We start from the raw sequence: 20,902 nt of genomic DNA, 5'->3' as shown, positions 1-20,902 counted from the left end.
CAGTCACTTGTAAAATCAACAAAAGTGTAAATACATAAACATGGTACCGGGTTGTTTTGCACTCGCCAGGGAAAGCATGTTTATTGTATTCGCGTGGGAAATAAAACGAATACAGCCACTGCAGTGTAATTTAGGGTTGGGCGTTTCTGTATTAACTCGGTTAACATTTTGATAAATTTTTTGTTTAAAATGTTGTAAAAGATTATTTTATTGAGTGCGTGCTATTACTTACAAGCTATTCAGGGATTGTACTGACGACATATCCAAGTCACATGTCACTCACGCACGCACAACGACACTCATGCACTCCGCCCGGCGTCGCGACGTCGACTGACATCTCCTGACGTCGCGCAGGCGTCCTTCACCCCCTCCTACGCCCTTACCTCCCCCAGGCTCGGCGTCGCGTCATAACAATTACTGTCTACCGTTGGGGCACGTCAAAGAATCTGCTACTTGTCCCGTGTCTTTTGTGTGCCAAAAACAATTTGCACCCCCTCCCCACTCGCAGGTCAACCCTTACCGCAAACAATCTTGCAGCTTTGCGTCAATTTCAAGAACCGCAGGTATATTAAGATACGCTTTAAAATGATATTACTGCTCGTTCAAATTGCTTTTTAGCTGAGATTTGTTTCTTCACCCTCTTCGTTTTTCTAAAGGGTATTAAACGCATTGACTATATAAAGTTGTAATTTTGGTTATACCTACCACTACGTTTAATTTATCCAAGAAATGTATCTTGGAATTCACTTCCAAGTTGTAACGGAATGAGTAAATGGTTTATTTTAATGATAACTTGTAAAAAATTATGATGAATTAGTAAACACGTTTTTTGCAAAACACGAGTATTTAGATAGTATTGTATAAAATCACACATTGAAATAGGAGCTTTACGCAGGGTAAATATGAAATGAGTCATGTTAGTGAATTAATAATAAAATAAATGAATTTAGCAGTGGTCTGCACATTTTATTTTTTATACTTTACATGCCAAGTATTTTATAAAGCACATAATTTGTAAGATAAAAAGCGTTTCTGTACAGGTATAACTGCGTAATAAACGATGGGGTATTGCTAACGGTTTTATATGTACGAGTGTATGGACTTATTACTGAATATCTTTTTGTATATTTATTATTATTATGAGTACACAAAATTCCCCCCACATAAACGAAGTTACCTTTTTTCTGGTTGCTTTTAAAGGCCTAACTCTCCTTATAAAACTCATTAAGATCTATGTAACAATGAAAACTATTCTTGTAGCTTACTATTTATGAGGAAACCACAGTTACGTTAAGTTGGATTTTACCCCTTTCAACTTTTCATACAGGAATTACTGAGACTGTAGAACAAAAACAATCAACGGCATTGCTTTTCAGCTGGAGTTTTAATACTGGCTATTTTTCCCTTTAGAGGGTTTTCTGAAGGTCAAACGAGATTTATTATTCAGAATTATAAATATTTCTTGGTTTTGTACAATTAGAATCTCTCAGCGCTTCTTAACTAAGCACTAATAGGATATAAGTTTTTTATTCAGGAGCTGTAGGACACTCAGGATGGGTAAGGTTATCCATAATGGTATCCTTTTGTCAAGATCTCTTGAAGGGGGATATCGAGCTCATCTATCATGCCACCTTAGAAGAAGGGGAAACGAAATCTATCTCGGCCTCTCTAGTCATAGCAGGAAGGAGACAGCACTCCCTCATGACCAAGTTAGTAACATCCATAAACACTAAGTAAGCTAGCACCCACTTCAGCAATAACCCACTTATGTAGAATAGACCTATCGATCTAAATTCTATCACGATACCTCATTATTTTGCTTACTGATGTGTCGCTCCTTGATATCCATACGTTTTCCTGATATCAGTAATTCAGTGACACATAGGTGTTTATTGTATATTTCAACTGGAAGATAAAATCGATCCAGAAGTGAACCCTCGAAATATTTCCTTACAGTGAGAACGTAACACGAATGGACATTATATATGATACAGATAATGTTATGTAACTAATACTTACTCCTTTTAAAACAATAAACTGCAACTCACACTGTTCGACTAATAGCATTTAAGGTAGGCCATGAGCAAAAGGTACTTGGGCAACGTAATGTTTGAAGAAAGAGGAACATATGTTCACACAAACAGGGCGCAATAGACGCACAAAAGTGTTTTAATGAAAGAATTATTTTGAAGATTAGGTATTAATTCTTCAATTTTACAAATTTTAAAAACTATATAGCCCCAATACCTGATATAAGATCAGCTCAATCAAGCTATTTCGGTTTAAACACTCAATACAATTAACATATAATAAACTTAAAACTACATTCTATGATGAAATGAAACTGAACAATAATAACTTTACATTATTTAAGGTAAACGTCAATAGGATGTATTTAAGAATAGTATACGAAAGATATAACGCTTTATATTACAAAGCTTCAAATAGCTCTATATAACTGAAATGTATGTATTCTACTGTAGTTAAGACACATCATATAGCCTTGTACCAATTTTAGCTGTAAATATTTGGAAATTTTTCTTCGCCACGTTTTGGCGATGGACAGAACAACAGAAACATGGACATCCTCATAGAGCGGGCTTGTCGCAACACGAAATAATATTTACTCAATTACCCAATCCGAGTACACAATGTGGATTTGCATTAAATAAATATAGAGTGGACCTGTATAGCCTCGGATTAGTGTTAATAATTAATAGCGCGGTAAAATACAAGATTAATTTCGTAACACAAACCATGAAATATGCTAAAAAAGCGTGCTTTGGTTTAAATAAGTAGTAAAATATTTTTTAAATTTTGTATAGAAGTCATTTGATTCTTCACATTTTACAAATGGGGGTGGGGGGGGGGGGGGGTGGGGGGGGGGGGGGGTGGGGGGGGGGGGGGGTGGGGGGGGGGGGGGGTGGGGGGGGGGGGGGGTGGGGGGGGGGGGGGCATTTTAAACTTTTTTTTTAATGCACGGAAATCCTAGTTTGTATTTAACATCTCCAAAACTTATATTTCTACTTATAATTAACTACAAGTTGTTAAAATCATGGAGTCAGTTAAGAAAGGGGTTGGAAGGTAGTAATACTATTACAAGCTATTACCAGGATTTGGACTATAAGAAAGAATATTCATTGCCCAAGATACTATATCGGTCGAGACCAGACACAAAGACATTACTGGGGCTGCTCTATGTCTGTTGCATCTCATTGCACAAGTACACAATTAAAGTAAAATAAATAAAACTAGAGGTGTTAAGTAAATTTCCTATTTCAAGAGAGAACGTGATGCCTTAACCTAAACTAATACAAAAAAGGTTATCTTTTTCACAAATTGAATTGTTTATTATCAGAAGCGTTATACCACTTCTAGTGTGAGGATATTCATGGATGTTTTACCGTGCCACTACTTGAAATCAAAGTGGTTGTGCGTGTGAAATAAAACAATTAAACCTGCAGCGTCGCTTAAGAGACGCAAAAAGAAAATTAACTCTAGTCCATACTGGAAGAGCTGATTCCAGAACACAGTGTAGAGCCATTTGGGATCTACTACCCTCCAAGATGCTCGTATTTTGAATTAATGAAGAATACATATCAGTAATAACAAACAACCGATTAAAATATTTGAAATTTCTAAGAACTTTTTAAACATTTTTCTGAAGAAGGACGGCAGCCAAGAGTGTTTTGCAATACAATAAAAATCTAGAAATTTCTAAATATGACTATTGACCACATGTCTAGATATACATGGTGTGAGGGTATCAGGCTACCGTTATCATTCACCAAATTAGACGCTTCTTAATAACGAATGGTGTTCTTATAATAATTATAATGATTACTTGTTAGTTTTATCAAAACAAAAATCAATAAAAATGTTTTATCTATTTATCTTGCTATTTTTATATTAAATTAAGTTTCTTATCAGTGTTAAATAATAAAATTTTAAGCACTGAGTTATCATAACTTTATATTTTGTGTTTGCAATACGTGTGTTAATATATCACGTACTAAAATCTCTTAATTGTGCACTTTCAATTATAATTGAGTATGCTTAACATTATTATGCTACTTCCTCGTTTCCATAACGCTAATGTAAAGGTTTTTGCTAACGCTCAGCCCAATCTTCTAGAGTATTAAAGTCCAGATATCGTACGGATGGACAGACAGACAAACAGATAGACAGAAATGAATAACTATCCAACCCCTCGAATGATAAGCTTCGCTAACCCTCAGCCAATGAATCTTAAAATTCAATAACCTGTGTGTAGTAAAGTTTTTCATAATTTAATACTAGGCTGTGTAGCCAACATGTTAAAATAACAAAGAATTCCGATCCGAAAATATCTTAACAAAGATTTAACACGTAAGTTTTGTTAGAAAGCATTATTGGAAACTGATGTACAAGAACTCATTTGACTGTACAAAGAGGACTGCGGGCGAGCTCGGGCTGGCTTGAGGCCAAACTACAAAGCCTACGGCGTGTTTCAATAAGGATTTGACAGCCGTATCAAAGTATATCCTGTCTTTACGGTTTTTACTTAGAAATAAATGTTCCTATGCCTTCTTAAACAAAATACTGTATAAATCTGCATTACACAGAAATAAAACTTTTTTAGTTACAGTTGGACTGATTAATCAAATACTAAATTCAAATATCCCAAATATTACCTCAAAATTTAGTTATACTCGTAAAGGACACCTTAAAATCAGTAAAGCGAAACATAAAAACAAACCTGAAGACACTGGAACAGTCATTGAGCTACGCATCGGTTGCACATTACAGTTACGGTTGAGTTGCAGCTAACCGTTCAACAACATTTCACTGTGTTACCGTATGTAAACAGTAACTTCTAATCGAACATTAACATTTCCCAATATAATTACTGAATCCATAACAGTTCTTGCCATTTTGTCAAGGTACAAGATATTATAGTTTTCTTTATAATAATATAGACTGTTTGGGTAGTGGGAACCGGAAATGAACCCGGATCAGATGTATCACAAGGGATGATTGGGGAGGAAATATGTAATGTAGGTTAGTTTGTGTGTAGTGGTCATCCAGTACAAAGCGTCGCCTTACTATTTTACAAATGTCGTTGATATAAATTGCAGTATACTAATATTATGTGCACGTTAGCAATTTGTTGTAGTTCATTAAAAAAAACAAAAACTAGAAATGTGCTGTATTTTGATAAATTTTGTAAACAACGAAGTATGTATTATCAATTTGATCTATTGTTCATCAGACTTATACAAATATACTCTAAGTTTATATACTAATACACACTATTTATACATTTTTCCTAAATTTTAAATTAAAAATATAAGTATAGGAGAAAATTTTGCAGAAGACATTCTTGAAAAAATTTTAAAACAACTAAAAAGACTTACTTGGCTGTGCAGGCCGCGTCACGTAGCTTCAGGTCTTGGGCAGTCAATTCACGCATGACAGCTCACTTTCGACGGTTATTTTTAAACAGACTACACAGTTAAAAAAAATAATAATACAACCTTTTTCACGAAAATCTATAGTTGCAAAGCAATACCTTGCTTCAAAAAAGAACACTTTCTCATATAGAACTTTTTGATGTCTTGTACTTAAAAGACGTTTTATTACAAATTCTTGGAGCTTAGACTTATAAAAAATTATAAAAAAGCAAATTAGATTTTCAAAAATTCAAATCAGCATTCCAAAATACTTCTGTATTAGAGTAGGAAATATTATGAGTTTATTATATATTTACCGCAGTGGTAAATAATTTAAATCGCTTCAATGTTTCACCAGTAAGGGAACATTGCTCGTATTCAGCCTCTATAATAACTCTTATATGAGAATGTCCCACCTATTTATTCTGTCGTCTATGGTTCATTTCATGAATTTATTAATGTTTTTATTTTTTTCTACTATTTGATTTTATTATTTTTTATCGCTATTTATACAGTTTATTATCTAAAATTATTCTTTTATACTTCATAATTTTTTCATAGATTTTAATACAACCAGATACTTAAAAATCATGTCACATATTTGTGTACCATAATAACACAATTTATGTTTTAACAAATAATAAACTTCGTTTTTTATTATGAATACTGAAATTGAATGAGATAGAACGATTGATTCCTATTGCAGTAACTTTTTTTATTTTGTACTGAATTCATAGTTTCTTTTGGATTTTTTGCATAAGAGCTGAAGTTTCCAAGATTATGCAGATAATATGCACACATTTCTTTCTCGGTAACTAAACTAATTATCATAACTCAGGAACAATTCCGTGATTCTCATTCTGTTACTCAAAAGTGATATTGTACTGTATATTTTTATATGGTTCATTACTTCCGGTATACGTGTAGTGGTATCCGTTAGAAACATTTGCCTGTCTCAACCATACAGCCAAATTCCCGTGATCTGTGTCCGTAAGTAATATTTTTGAGCTATATAATATTTAATAAGCCGAGACCTAATTTTAAATATTAATATTACTTTATTTTACACTACATTATAAAAGTAATTGATTATTTGGAATTTTGAAGTGCTTAGGAATACAGGTTTGTGATTTATGGCTTTTTAAATATCATTACAATGTAACAATAACATTTTCAGCTCTGAAAGCTGAGATTTATTTACTGGTGTAGACCCTCTGTATTTCGTTATTGTATTATATAAATACGATGTAATACCGTAGTTTATTTTCACATTTTCAATCTTAAATATGTATTCAGACAATATGAATTCACTAAAAAGTGTTCTACTCCAATACCTATATAAGTAATGGCGCTTAATCCTAACCAACAGTAGAACTCAGGAATGCAATGGGACAATCCTGACTTAATGAAAGTGGATAAAGGAATATGCTACTACGAAATTACCAAATATACTTTACATCAATGTGTAAAAGTTTAATTGTGACTGTATTATTAATTCGTCGTTTAATGCACTAAAAGTGAATGCTAAAATGGATGCGTATTATTACCATTTTTTAAATGTGATATCTCACATGATACTACCAACACGAAAGTAAGGAAGTAAAATTATACAAAGTTTAACATTATGTACATAAGGTAGGTTTAAAGGTTGTTTTTTTCAAATATAGACACAAATTATACAGCCACAAATTCTTGTCACAGTTCAAGATATTGTTTTTGAAAATATAATACAACCAAAGGAAAAACAGAGACGAAATAGTTTTCAGATTTATGGTTTTCATTCAAATCACTATAGCTTTTCTGTTGATAACTGCTATATTAATTACTTCCAGTGTCACTAAAGTTACTACTAAACAATACTATATTAAGGTGCAATAAAAAAAATATTTTTATGAAATTTTAAAGTTTATATAATACAATTTAAGATTACAAGGATTAAATTTAAACAAAATGTCGTTCTGTTTGAAACCTTGTAATGAAAACAAATATCGTGAGCCACGAAGAGTTAGCAGTGTTATAAAGGGTTTAGGGTACTCATCGAGACACTGAGAAATATTTTTGCCTTTGAACATTTAAGTACAACCTTAATTGTGTTACGGTAACATATATTATACTTGTCAGAGCAGAAAAACTAATAACTAACATGTGGTTCAAAAATTTGTTATAAGTGTAATTAAATCCCCATAAACTAATCGCTGTTGTTTTAATATAACACTGCAAGTTGCACTTGGAATCAAACTTATAGTAGATGAGGTTTTAGAAAGCTGTACAAAGATTTGCATCCAATGTTATTAGATCTAAAGGATCGTACACGAGACTTGCGTCAATACCGGTTCTGATGCGAGTCTCATTCTACTGGTGATTCCGTATTCAGCAGACGTTACTTCCTCCGCGATGCCCAGTTTCCTTAGCTTCCGTAGCGCTCGTTTGTTGACCGACACTTCAACTGAAGTTCTGTATTAATCTGGAATATAAAATAAAACTTTCTCTATCACTACACTAAATAAACAATGGCAATGATCATGTTCCATTCAAGGCATTTAATATATTTTCAAATTATTTATAGGGCACAGCGATATTACTTGTATTACTTAAGTATTACTAGATTTTTACTAATCACAACACTTAGTACAAATATTGCATATTTAAGTATTGCGTTTCCTATAAACTATTTAATTATGAAAGTATAATGCAAATACGATGATTTTTAACTAGGTTAGTTTTAAAAAAATTCTAAGAAGTAAGACTTATTTGGAATACAAAACACTTAATGACCGAGGTTTCCATACTGACACAATGTGATTTTGATGCCGACCCTTGTCGTATTACCGGGGCTTTGTCACTGTCGTCACTGTAGCTTTATCTTTGGTATATCAGCTAATGCGTTTTAAGTTACTTTTTGACTTTTCATGGCATGTTGTGCGTGCGTGCGTGTGTGTTTGTGCTTTTTAGAGCAACAGCCAGTGTTTACAATATTAGTAGGAAAACGTTTTAATACGATAAACATGACGGCTTAAAAATGTTTTGTTTAAAAGATATATTGTTATATGAAAACATTTTTATTTAAATTATTTATAAAATATTACATTATTTTTAGGTATAAGAGATGATAAAGAAATATATTTTTTTATAAATTAAATCAAACTTAAATGGACTTAAATTGAAATTAAATCATGAACTTCATTTCAATAAATCCAATTACAATTGAAAAATTACTTTTAAAACAAATTTTTAAGAATTATAACACTTTTCTTTAATTATTTTTAATTCAATTTATCTATGAACAAGACTTAATATCTAATTTTTTTATGGTTTGTAACATATTTAACATTAATCTTATAAACATGAGAACGAATAGCTAGCCACATTATTAATACAAAAGGGTGCCGGGCAACTGACAGAATACCTATAAAAATAGAAATTTTCTTCAGAATAGTACAGTTTAATAATTATTAAACTAAATAAAATACTCGGATAGTGTAAGTGATTTAATAACTACATAAAATGACTGTTACAAACATGCAAAGCTAGCTATTTCTTGCCTGTGGACATTATGTGTATATATTATTTACATAAATGATAATTATACGCTAATATGTCAATAGTAAATATGAGATTATATATAGTCCACTGGGTAATACAGCTACTGCATTGTGCTCTATGTATAGACAACATATTTCATAGTCATAACACCATTGTTACTCGTATTGCAAATAATTAGGTTTGGAAGTTATTCGGTAATATGTATGAATACGTGGTGGTGAATGGTCTAGGTAATATAGCACTTGTCTTAGCGCTACACTATATGTACACATATTACTAATGTCATATTACCAAATACAATTTTCATCATTTTCAACGGCAGTAACAATGGTGTGATTGCTAGAATATTGCCGTATCACTATAAGTTCCACCATTTTATTTATTTAACACTGATATGAGCTATCGCCAGCTTAATGGCATTGGCCTATAATACATGAATAAGGTGTTAAATTTCACACATACTATAATGTGTGCGGTAGATGTACGCTACACCACGAGCTACGTAAAAGGCTTCGCTGAGGTTATATGCAATGTTTAAAGTCAAATAAACGAATTATTCTCTACATATGAATGAACTTTCAAACAAAATATAAAGTTTACATATGACATCATGTGAATAATAGGCTATATATGTAGCTGTATCACGTGTTAAGATTGTACTCATATGAATTACAAAATGATTTACTCTACAATATTTTTGTTGCCATTATGCACAAGACCAATGTAAAAATTTTCACTAACACCGCTAATTCCCATGCAAAATCGATGCTGCTTGTTTATAAATGGAGCTTCTTACAAAGTGACAAGTTTAAAGGTAAATTTGTACTGTTAATATCGCGTAGAACGATTAAAAGATAGTAGAAGACACAAATTAACTTGTTCCAGCCCCTCAAGGGGTAGGCTTTGCAATCGCTCAGTCAACTATGGGTCTTTAATGAGTTATGTTCCGATACCACTTGAACGATAAATTGAAGAGTGAAGATCATCGTATGAAGTGGAATGAAACTAATATAATACACAGTTTGATCATTTTTAAACGTAAACTAATTGAGACTTTGTACTTTAAGTTATCAAATCAATCACCAAGTCCACCGGTCTAATGGAGTTAGACACATATTGCTACCAATAAAAAATGTAACCTTAAAACCTTTAAAATTGTGAGAGTTAACTATTTTAACCAATAAAATTTAAGCATATGCTATCTGACTCTAAGATCAATAATAAAACGTAAGACCGCAGACACCTCTAATTTACCCCCCCCACCTCCGACCACTGCCATTATGTTTTAGTGTTTTAGTAGATATGCCACAGGTGCTGATATTTTTACCCCGGTCTCTCACCTTCTTAAGTGGGTGTAGGATGAGTGTATAGAGTAAGTTGGATTTTTTTCTGGATTGGAATGGTTTATCTTCTTGCTGACCGCTCTGTAATTCCGGCATATATTTTGTTATTTTTGTGGTAGTACTTGTTCTGTTTTCAGCATTTGCTAAGTTCTTACTTTAACCAGTTTTTTATTTTTATAAGGGAGGGCTTGCATATTCCTTAGCCGTTTTTAAATTGTAGAATAAGAAAATAATTGAAATTTAGTATTTTGAAATAAAAAACATCCGATGCCCTACCTTTCTTCCTAGATTTATTGCGTCTTAATAACGAGACAGCTTACATGTAAGAAATTCTTCATTTTGAAAGTTTGGAATCCTAGGTGTGAAAGTTTGCAATCAATCATCTACAAAAAAGTAAGTTTTCTTCAGTTATTAGATTATCAAAATTAAGCAAATGTATCATTTATAATATTTGCTACTACGTATATTATACCAAAATTTTAAAATTAAAGTACATATTGGAAACAATAAGAAAATTTTTTTTAGTGTGGTGATGTCAACATTAGTTTTCAGAATAAAAGTGTTAGTGACTTTATTTTTTTCGATGTAGTACGATACTTATGTATTTCTTATTCGTTCTATAACAATGCAATTACACAAATTATAATTGTTGTGCGCAGTAGTTGAACACGGTTAAACGTGAACATTACGCTATGTTATTTTTAAAATCATGAATGTATGAAATCGAGCAGTAAAATATAGAACTGGACTTTAGCACAAAAACTTTAAAATATACACACACACACACACACACACACACACACACACACACACACACACACACACACACACACACACACACACACACACACACACACACACACACACATATATATATTATATATATATATATATATATATATATATATATATATATAAATATATATAATTTTAACAACCCGCATTACTGCGTAAAGATGTGACAGAGTATTTGATAGTATCATTAACCAACTCAATCTGTGTCAGTCAATTACTTTAATAAACTATTTCTATTACAGTAGATCTGGATTATGATAATTTACATTTCCCAACTAATACGTTTGTTAAATGCAAAACATTCATTAGGCTATGTAAGGCAATGGATAGAGACAGGAAAGCAGAAAAAAAGTAATTTCTCTTTAGAATATAACATCTAAAATACCTAAACAGACAAAGCAGTTACATGACGGGGGTGATAGCTAGGTAAGAAGGGGCTGTAAACGGACATTGCCTGATCGTGCCTCGGCATAATCCGCACCTGATATAACAGCTAGGTGGCTGAAATTGCAAAAAGTCCTGGGAGGGAGGACAGTAACAATTAACTGCTCTGTTATAAGCTGCTCTGGTTTAGTGTTATCTTTGCATAATCTCACTAAGGTTGGTTTAGCCTAATTTCATCCAGTAATCTATATATTTCATTCCATGGATTCAAGTGATATGAATATAGTATCGGACTATTAATTATTAATTGCTTTTTAATTGTTATTATTAAATATTAATTGTGTTAAAGTGTTATTTATAAATGGTTATTAATTTTGGTTGAATGTTTAGTATTCACTTACATTTTTTGCCTAATGTTTAATGATTTAATATTACATTTTATTTATCTCATGTTTCAAAACAAATAACTATATTTCAAGATTAGTTTATTCTATTCAACAGAAGACTATTCTAAATAAATTGTACGTGATAATGTTAAAGATTAAGTTTGTATTGGTTTCCTATATAGTAATTACTAAATTTAAAACTATCACTAACCAATACATAAAACCTTTTATTACACGAGGCCTTTCACAGCAAAGTGAATTGTTACAATTAGACATATGCTGTTCTATAATATACTATTCTTGAGTGATGTATTTAGTTTATATAATAAAAATATTATAAATAAATAGGAATTGCTAAATATGTTACTAAGCACTAATCTCGAGAACGGCTAAACCATTTCGGCGAATCCTTTTTGTAACATCCCTTGAAGTCCACGGTAGATTTTTTATGAATAGGAAAGCAGAAACATTTTTGGAATATTTCATAGTTTTAGGGAATCAATAAAAATATTTCTGTCAGGTAATTCAGAGTTAACTATTACTAAACGGTTTTTGACACTTTTGTCAAAGATGCATTTGTTTATACTTCAGTTTTAAAGAATAATTAGTATATACATAGTGGTTGATAAGTTGTTATTGACAAACTTAAACCATGTAATTATAAATAATATTTCAACTTTATTTAAAAAACCACCTCACTGAACAATGCTGTGAACGTTTTCATATAAGGGCATTCAAAATAACTTGCTCCCTTGAGATTGTGTATGGCATTTTAGTGTGCCTTAAAGAAAAACAAGAAAACAGACAAAAACATGCCTCATCCAGCCATTATTTCCTAGACTACGTCCCGCATATAACAACAAGACATCCATCACGCACTACCTATCATAAACGATTACTTTATAATGTTGACTAGGCTTAGTTTACAGGATTTTTCACTATTCCACATATACCGTAAGCAGAACACAAGCGATGAAAGCAGGTGCTTTTGTATCAAAGTAGTCTTTTTACGTATACATTATAATACTTATCGGGGTACAAATTCGAGATCCTTTATATCACAAGAAATAGTGCTTTTTAATATAAGGTTGTTTCCAAGGCCTACATATGCACCGAGAACTATATTTTATTGACCGAGGCAACAGTGCAAACTTATCTGTGAAACCATGAAAAATTAGACGAGAAGTGAATTTAAGCTGACACTTTAAGACCATTCGTTAATAAGAGGGAAGTAGATATAGGGCTTATCAGTCCGGAGGTAGATGCCTTTTGATAAAAGTAGGTTTTTCTGACCTGTGTGTATATATATATATATATATATATATATATATATATATATATATATATATATATATATACACACATATTATCTAGATCGAAGCACTGAGACAGTGGAACTGAACTGTGACGTTAGAAATGTAATTGATTATAATCAGAAATGAATGAATACCTACACAACTAAAAACAACACGAAGTAGTAAAAATTGTATTTAAATTTTGAATCTCTCTGACACGAAATCTTTTAGTTCAACCAGAAGTTTATTTTAAATACAAATATACAACATAAATTAGCGCCTCAACTGAATTATTGAATTTATAACTGCTTTAATTTATAAATATAAACCATTATCGAATCCACTTGAAGACACTCCCAAACATTTCTTTAAAATTGCTCTAGCCGTTTTGAACGAATTAGGTTACATACAAACTCACACAAACTTTGTATATTTAATTATCTGGATCAATAAATAAAGACAAATACATGTTTATTTTAGTACTTATGGAGCTATCATCAAGGTGATGTTAAACATCGAATGAAAGATTTAAAGAGGATATAAATAATTTCATAATTCTTTCAATTATTTAAAATTTTTTACAAGAAAACTCTCCTTGCTTCTTGGAACAAATAATGATTAAATATACAGTTTTATTAACAGAGATATTAGAACACATCAATACACAAAGCTTAGGAGAACGTCAGCTGCTCTAGGATCTGTGTTTAATTAGCGGATAAAGTAATGTAAATGTAAGCGGACTGTAATATTGTTGCGTAAAATCTGATAATTCATTCCAACAATTTCAATTGCTGTGCCGCCAGGTAGGTTTTCAGGAATACTAAAATTACCAAATAGACCATAAAATCTGATGAAACAACTCAATTGAATAGTCAATGTTAACTGTTGCTAATACAATTCGTGCAGACTTTATAAGTATGTTACTGTTAATTTTAATTATAAAGTGTTCCAACCAATTATACAAGTTAATTCTCAACAAGTTTTAGTTTTATTATTTTTTTTTAAGAAAAACTCGTTTTACTGATTTTAAATATTTCATAAAAATTATTGAATAAAAAGAAATACATTTTAAATTATATTAAGTATAATTTCCAACAAACAAATAGTTTCTCTACATGCATGTTCTAAAATATTAATTTTTCTTTCTGCCTGACTACTTTTTAGCGATATTTTCAGTTTTCCAGTAATTAAAGCTATAATCTTAAAATACCATGTCTTAGATCATTATAATGATCTGTACCTAAAAGGACGTATTATAACTATGGGATGCACGTAGTTAACTCTAACAATCGATATCCCGTAACAACCCACCTTGATATTCACATGTCTTGATGTACATTTCCCAGTACCAATCTGTTGTTGTGTAACTGTGTGATGTACTTAGTTCACGCTAACAACGCGAGATCCGGTAACAAACTACCTGGTGGGAACTACTAAGCACTCCTCTAGGAGTACTCCCCTTATTGAATCCTCAAAGTTATTTTAACTTCAGGTTAGAAATTTTGATTTATTTGGATAAAAAACATTCTTATAATTGGCAATGTTTTTGAATCATGTATATTAATTTTGATTATATATGTTTTTAAGCTTTATATTCTTTAGGCTGCCTCATTATGAAGTTCATACGATTTAAAATTATAATTAACTCTGTTTTTCTGGTAAAAGTTTCCTTTTTCTTTGTAAAAAGTGATTAAATAAGTTGGACATAACACTATTTGAACAAACGGGTTGGACAAAACACGTTTGTTTAAATTACTCAAGGACAACTCACGCTTTGATCGAACCATATCTTATAACCACGACAATGGATAAGGGGTCATAATAAAGGTAAAAACAGTATAGTTTGTTCAAAAAGTGTATTATTTACATTGATTTTAAGTTGCCTACAGTTGAAAATTAAGAAATACATTGATTAAAACTATTTAGCATTTAATTCAACCTTCAAGAAAACATTGTTTATATTCTTATGGCAACATCGTCTTCCAAACACTAACACAAAACTTCATCATTGTCATTGTCTTGATTATTTACTGCCTCAGTGTCATTGATGATTTTCTTGTACCATTCAAAGTATTCACCTGGTAAGGTCTCCCAGTCATGTACAAACATAATCTCTAAAAAGTTTTTGAACGTCCTTTTTCTTTTCACACTTGAAATTGGGTGGCCTAAAAGAATCTCTTCTACTGCGATATCCATTATCTTCTTGTCGTTTACTTGCTTTTTGTACAAAGTCACAGAGTTCTCTTCATCCATATCTTCAAAACGGTAGTTTTTTGTAGCTCTCACGCCAACTTTAATAACTTTCTTCTTTGTCACCAATTGTTTGTATTTATTTTTCACTTGACTTGTCACAGTTGCTCTCTTGGTTATGAAAATTCGTTTCATTACACTAATTGCTTCTAAGTTCTTGAAGTACGTTGACAAGGATTTTCGTATTCAAAGTTTGCAGTCAATTCCAAGTTGTTTGACCTGTCCAATTTGTTGATACAACTTAGTGTAATCTTCTTTCGATAAAATTGTGACATTCTTTCTTAGAATTTTCTCTACTCTGCCAAAATTCCGGTCCGCAGGTAAAAAGCTGTGTCCTTTGATGGGATAATATAATCTGAATTTCCTCTAAGGTTGTATTTACTGTGTGCATGTAAAACATAAGTGTGTGAAGTACTATGTTATTTTTATTTTGAGCACCGCACCCGTCACAAAATAAACGAAGTACAGTCTTACCGTTGAAAGTCCATTGTGTTAAGGTGATAAAAAAAGTGCTGATGAGACCTCTGTGCTTCCTTTTCCAGATAGGTCTTCCGTCCAAGTGTAAAAAATAGGGTCCTCTTCGTGGCCAAGTCAACTATATTACGAATGAATAAAAATTAAATTGCCTTAGATAAAATGCTTCCTGAATGCAAGTTTTTAGGCAGCGGCTGGATCTGTTGGAGATCAAAACATAATGAAATGGAGTTATCATCAGGTTCCCGTTTTAATGTAGTCGTAAAATGCCTTTGCTCTCCTCTTGTGGATGGTTTTTTTCGGCCATTAACATAGCTTTTTCTTGAGAATTTGGTGGCGCCTGTTTCAATTTTTCTTTTATTACTAGGCACTGGCTACAAACATCAGACGCTGGAGTTCTGAAACCTATGTTGAATTAATTTTTTAAAAATGTCTCTGAACATAGAAAAACTAACTTTTAAGCTACCTTCTGCATCAGAAAGCGTTGAGTGATATGAATATGTAGTTTTCTTATACTACACTGGCTGCTCAGATAAACCCTTTTTGATTTTGTTCTATTGTAATGACTTTCAGTTGCATGCAACCCTGATATAAATTCTCTAACCTTTTCTTTCTTTGCAATGCTTTTTCTACTTTTTCTATCTCTACCTCTATGTTCAGCGATTGCATCTCCAGAATTTACCTTATTAATTATACTTGCTAGCCTAGTTCGCCCAAATTTGGTAATGGATAAGAAGTTTTCCTTGCAGACTGGAATACATTTATTATTGATTACTGAAGGAATAAAGTACTGAACTGAGAATGCATGTTTTACCTGAACTTGGTAGCTCACTACGTTCCTTACGGGGCCTACGCCTCTTCACTGGCCTATGTTGTACTAAACTGGCTACAATATTGTCTTGTCTAATTTTATCTGGGATTTTGTACAGTTTATCCCTGAGAATTTTGACATCTCTTGGCCTAATTTGACAACACATCAAATGTGATGTGTTATGTTTGCAAGGAACAAACAACACTGATCCGGTTTGGAGTGAATACCTTTTTAAGCTTAGCTGCCTTAACCTTAGTTGTTACTATTTTTCTTTTTCTTGAATCGTTTGTTAATTAAGGAAACTGGCACTCCACCATCCAACTCACTAATTGAAAAACTCTTCGATCACTGAAACTACTGTTTATCCTTTTTAAAACACAAGCAAAAATGCCATCAGTTTTTACAGAACTCACTCATGTAACATAAACTCTACCACTGTGAAATCAACACAAATGGTCACATGACTCATTGAACCAATAAGAACACTTCGCTGACTGACTCCCATTGGTTGTTGGACAAAACATGATTTGATCCAAATGAGGGTGTGGACAAAACACAGTTTGATTAAATTCATGATTTTCCTACTTAAGTTACATGGGACAAAACATTTTTTGGTGCCTTTTGCTATGTATAGATTGATAGAATTCAGTGAGAGGAAAAAACCATGAGCATAACTCAATATCTAATTTTTGGTGACAAAACACGTTTTGATTTGTCACTCCTCAAATTTAATTAATTGATTGATTAGATCACCAAGAATAAAATTCCCTCACAGTATTATCATAGCAAAGGTGGCTTATTCATAGAACTTGTTATTTTCAATTTTTGAATGCAAACGTCAGATTATGCCAAAGGATTATAAGTTTTCCATAGATTTAATATAGTACGTTAAATATTTGTTAAAAAAACAACAACTAACTCAGTAATTCAAAGACCCATATTCACAAAATTTTAGATTACCTCATGATAAACAGTATGCCCTGCCACAGTAGGACATTGATTTATACAAACTGATTTATAAAATTTTGATAAACCTACATGTTTCAGCAATGAACATGGCTCTTTAAAAGTAAACCTGCACGATTGATATATTGCGATCATGTGTTTCTTTACTTTAACCAATGTTTTTTAATTTATAGATTAAAATCATAACAAAATTAATAGCACCTCTTATGTCAACACCGTGACAAGGCAAACCAATGCATTTAGTCTCGATATATTTAATGAACTAAATTGTGAATTTTTACTTGTTAGGTATTGAATTTGGTTTCCTTAGACATTGCGGGACGGTCTATTTACAATAGCTGATAGAACAATATGGAGAGATTGAGCATTAGTATTATTTTTTTTAATCCTTCCGTGACTAAAATCAGAAAAAAGCGAGCGCAGTAAATCTGTGATTATAGCGAGTGAAATCTCAAAGCAATACGTGAAACATTAACTGCAATTTTTGAGAAAAAAAATAGTCGTGGGGACATCGCATCCATTTCTCACTGATGAGGTATATGATACTGTTTAGATATATAAGTACTGGTATAATTCCTAGACTGGACCGAGGGAGTAGCATGATATAGCGAATATGAATTGGGAACTGTATCATGTGTCACCTTAACATATGGATGACAATTAATATTTATATATATATATATGCATTTATATGCATATATATATATATGCATAGAAAGTTTGAAATTTAATTAATTTTAATTTGATGTAAAAAACCTGAAATAGAAATTACTCTAAATTTTGCTTACTTTTTGGGCCTCTTAATCATGAACAATGCAAAATGGGTACCCGATGCGATATATAACTAATTAAATTTTAAAAATATCATAGGACCCTATCGTAAGACATCACAAGTGCTTTCACTACGAAAGCTATGAACTTCAATTTTGGAGTTCCTTGAAATTGCTTAAAAATAGTTAAGGTGTGGGAGCTTTTCAATAAAATACACGGATTGTTACGAAGAAAATGGGGATTATTATGTTACAATAATTTACTATAAACTTGACTTTCCGATATTCCCGGGTGTGTAATTTACGGTATGTTAAGATTAAGTTAATTTTTTAAGATATAAATTAAAGAGAAGTGCTATAAGATGTAACAATTATGGATTGAAATATTACTTTTCTCCTCTTTTTTTATAAGACCTGTCCAAATTTACATATAATTTAACTATGCATTATTTCTTAGTGAACATTTGCTTCTTTAATTTCATGTAAGGTTTATGAAAGAGATGTAATTATTTTTTATTTATATATAAATGCATACTATTATGTTTCTGTTCACTTAATCTAAAATATTCTTCGTTAGAATATTTCATGGTTTGTGTTGCATAATTAATCTTTTAGTTCACCGTGATATTAATTATTAACAATAGACCGAGGCTAGACAGACCCAATCTATATTTATTTAATGTAAATCCACGTTGTGTATTGTATTGGGTAATTGAGTAAATATTATGTCGTGTCGCAACAAGCCCGCTCTGTAGGGGTGTCCACGTTTCTGTTTGATAAAACCAAGAAAGGAAGGCCGTTTAGCAAATATTTACAGCCACAATTGGTAAAAGATAATATCGCGTGGCTAAATTACAGCTGAACTTAATAGGTTGTAGTTTGATAGAGCTATTAAAACCCTATAACATGAATTCTATACACTTAGTTTACATTTCTTAATAAATCCTATTCCAAGTCTCACTTTTATTTCATCGCAAGAATAAAGTTTGAAGTTTATTATAAGTTAATATTATCATAATATTATATATAATAGTGTGTTTAAACCGAATCTTTCATTAAGCGATATTCAATTAGGGAATCGCAAACATATAGTAATTTAAAATTTACAATTCGAAAAGTGAAATTTGTGAAGTGAGTGAAATGTAATGTTAGAAAACAGTTTTATTCATTGATTGCGCCCCGTTTATGTGAGCAGATGTTCCTCTTTCTTTACAAAAAAAATGGCCTAAGTAACTTTATCTGATAGGTTAGTTAGTTCTAAAGCTTACCTTACATGTACATTCTCTCACAATCAGAGTTGTCGTGTTTATATACATATAACACACACACACACACACACACACATACACATATATATATATATTATATATTATGTGTATGTATAAAACTATTTTATTAATTGAGACCAGGCCCAAAGTTGCCGCTGGAGATGCTCTCTGTCGGTTGGATTTCACTTTACCAGCATACAATTAAAGTTAGATATATGAAACTAATCCACTGCAAAAATATGTTTTCATCCAAGAGAGAGCGTCTATAGAACGGTTTTGAGGGTTACCATAAAATATGAAGCGTATTAATTCTTAATAAAAATTATTGGCGAAGGATGAACTTTGGCATAAAAATTATAATGACTTTAAAATAAAATATGACCTCCGTGTTGAAAGGATACACAGTCATTGAGCTGTGTAATTAAATGTGATATTCATAAAACTAATTGTAATAAAACCCAAATATGTAGTAATTTGCTTACGCTGGTCATGTGAACAATATATATATAATCTTGTATTAACAAAATTTTAACTTTCCTTTTACATATATTCTGGAATATCCAATATTCATTTTTATGTTAAATGGAAGCTAGCTGTTTCGTTGTGTTCGTACTTCACGCTTCGTGCATTGGAAATAGTAAATCCTCACTTACAATACGACGAAAGTAAGAGAACTGCACACCACGTGTCACTAATTTAATTATTAGGATATGAAAGAACAGATTAAAAAGAAATCAATACTTCCCAGGCAAATAAAAGAGAAACACGTCAGTCTACTACGTGAAAAGATCCAACGACCTTGAACCAAATTACATGCTTGGACATGCACTAAAATAGAATTAATGTTTTTCTACGTATAATTGAAATATAATAACATTTTTCTAGAACAAATCTACGGATGAAATCACTCTCAAGATATCATTTACGTTTTTCTTTATAAGTTTTTTCATTTCATTGTTTAAGTAATAAAACCCAGCAAACAAATCATCATGAAATTATGATATTGTATTTAATGGTATAATAATTTTCTTGTTCCTTTAATGGTTACCCAAACGAATAAATATCGTACTTTTCGCTAACGCTCAGCCAAATCATTTGTAACAACATATACCACCATGGAACTCAGTGTTCCTCATACGGAATAATTTTTATGCAAAATTGTTTAAGTACAGATCAGTTCGTTTT

At 31.6% G+C, this 20,902-nt stretch overlaps 1 protein-coding gene across 1 annotated transcript in view; it reads right to left on the bottom strand.

Annotated features, from left to right (window-relative positions):
- Window positions 1-317, bottom strand: part of LOC124363452 (neuropilin and tolloid-like protein 2) — a 1,362,382-nt gene extending 1,362,065 nt beyond the window's left edge. Inside the window, exon 1 of the mRNA XM_046818700.1 lies at window positions 233-317. The gene's annotated coding sequence lies outside the window, so the exon portion shown is untranslated. The remainder of the gene's footprint in view (window positions 1-232) is intronic.
- Window positions 318-20,902: the final 20,585 nt, after the last annotated feature.

Source organism: Homalodisca vitripennis, chromosome 5 (assembly GCF_021130785.1).
Source record: "Homalodisca vitripennis isolate AUS2020 chromosome 5, UT_GWSS_2.1, whole genome shotgun sequence".
In the NCBI taxonomy this organism is placed as follows: Eukaryota; Metazoa; Arthropoda; class Insecta; order Hemiptera; family Cicadellidae; genus Homalodisca; species Homalodisca vitripennis.
The sequence above is the reverse complement of the archived record's forward strand: the minus strand, read 5'-3'. Positions and strand labels throughout refer to the sequence as shown.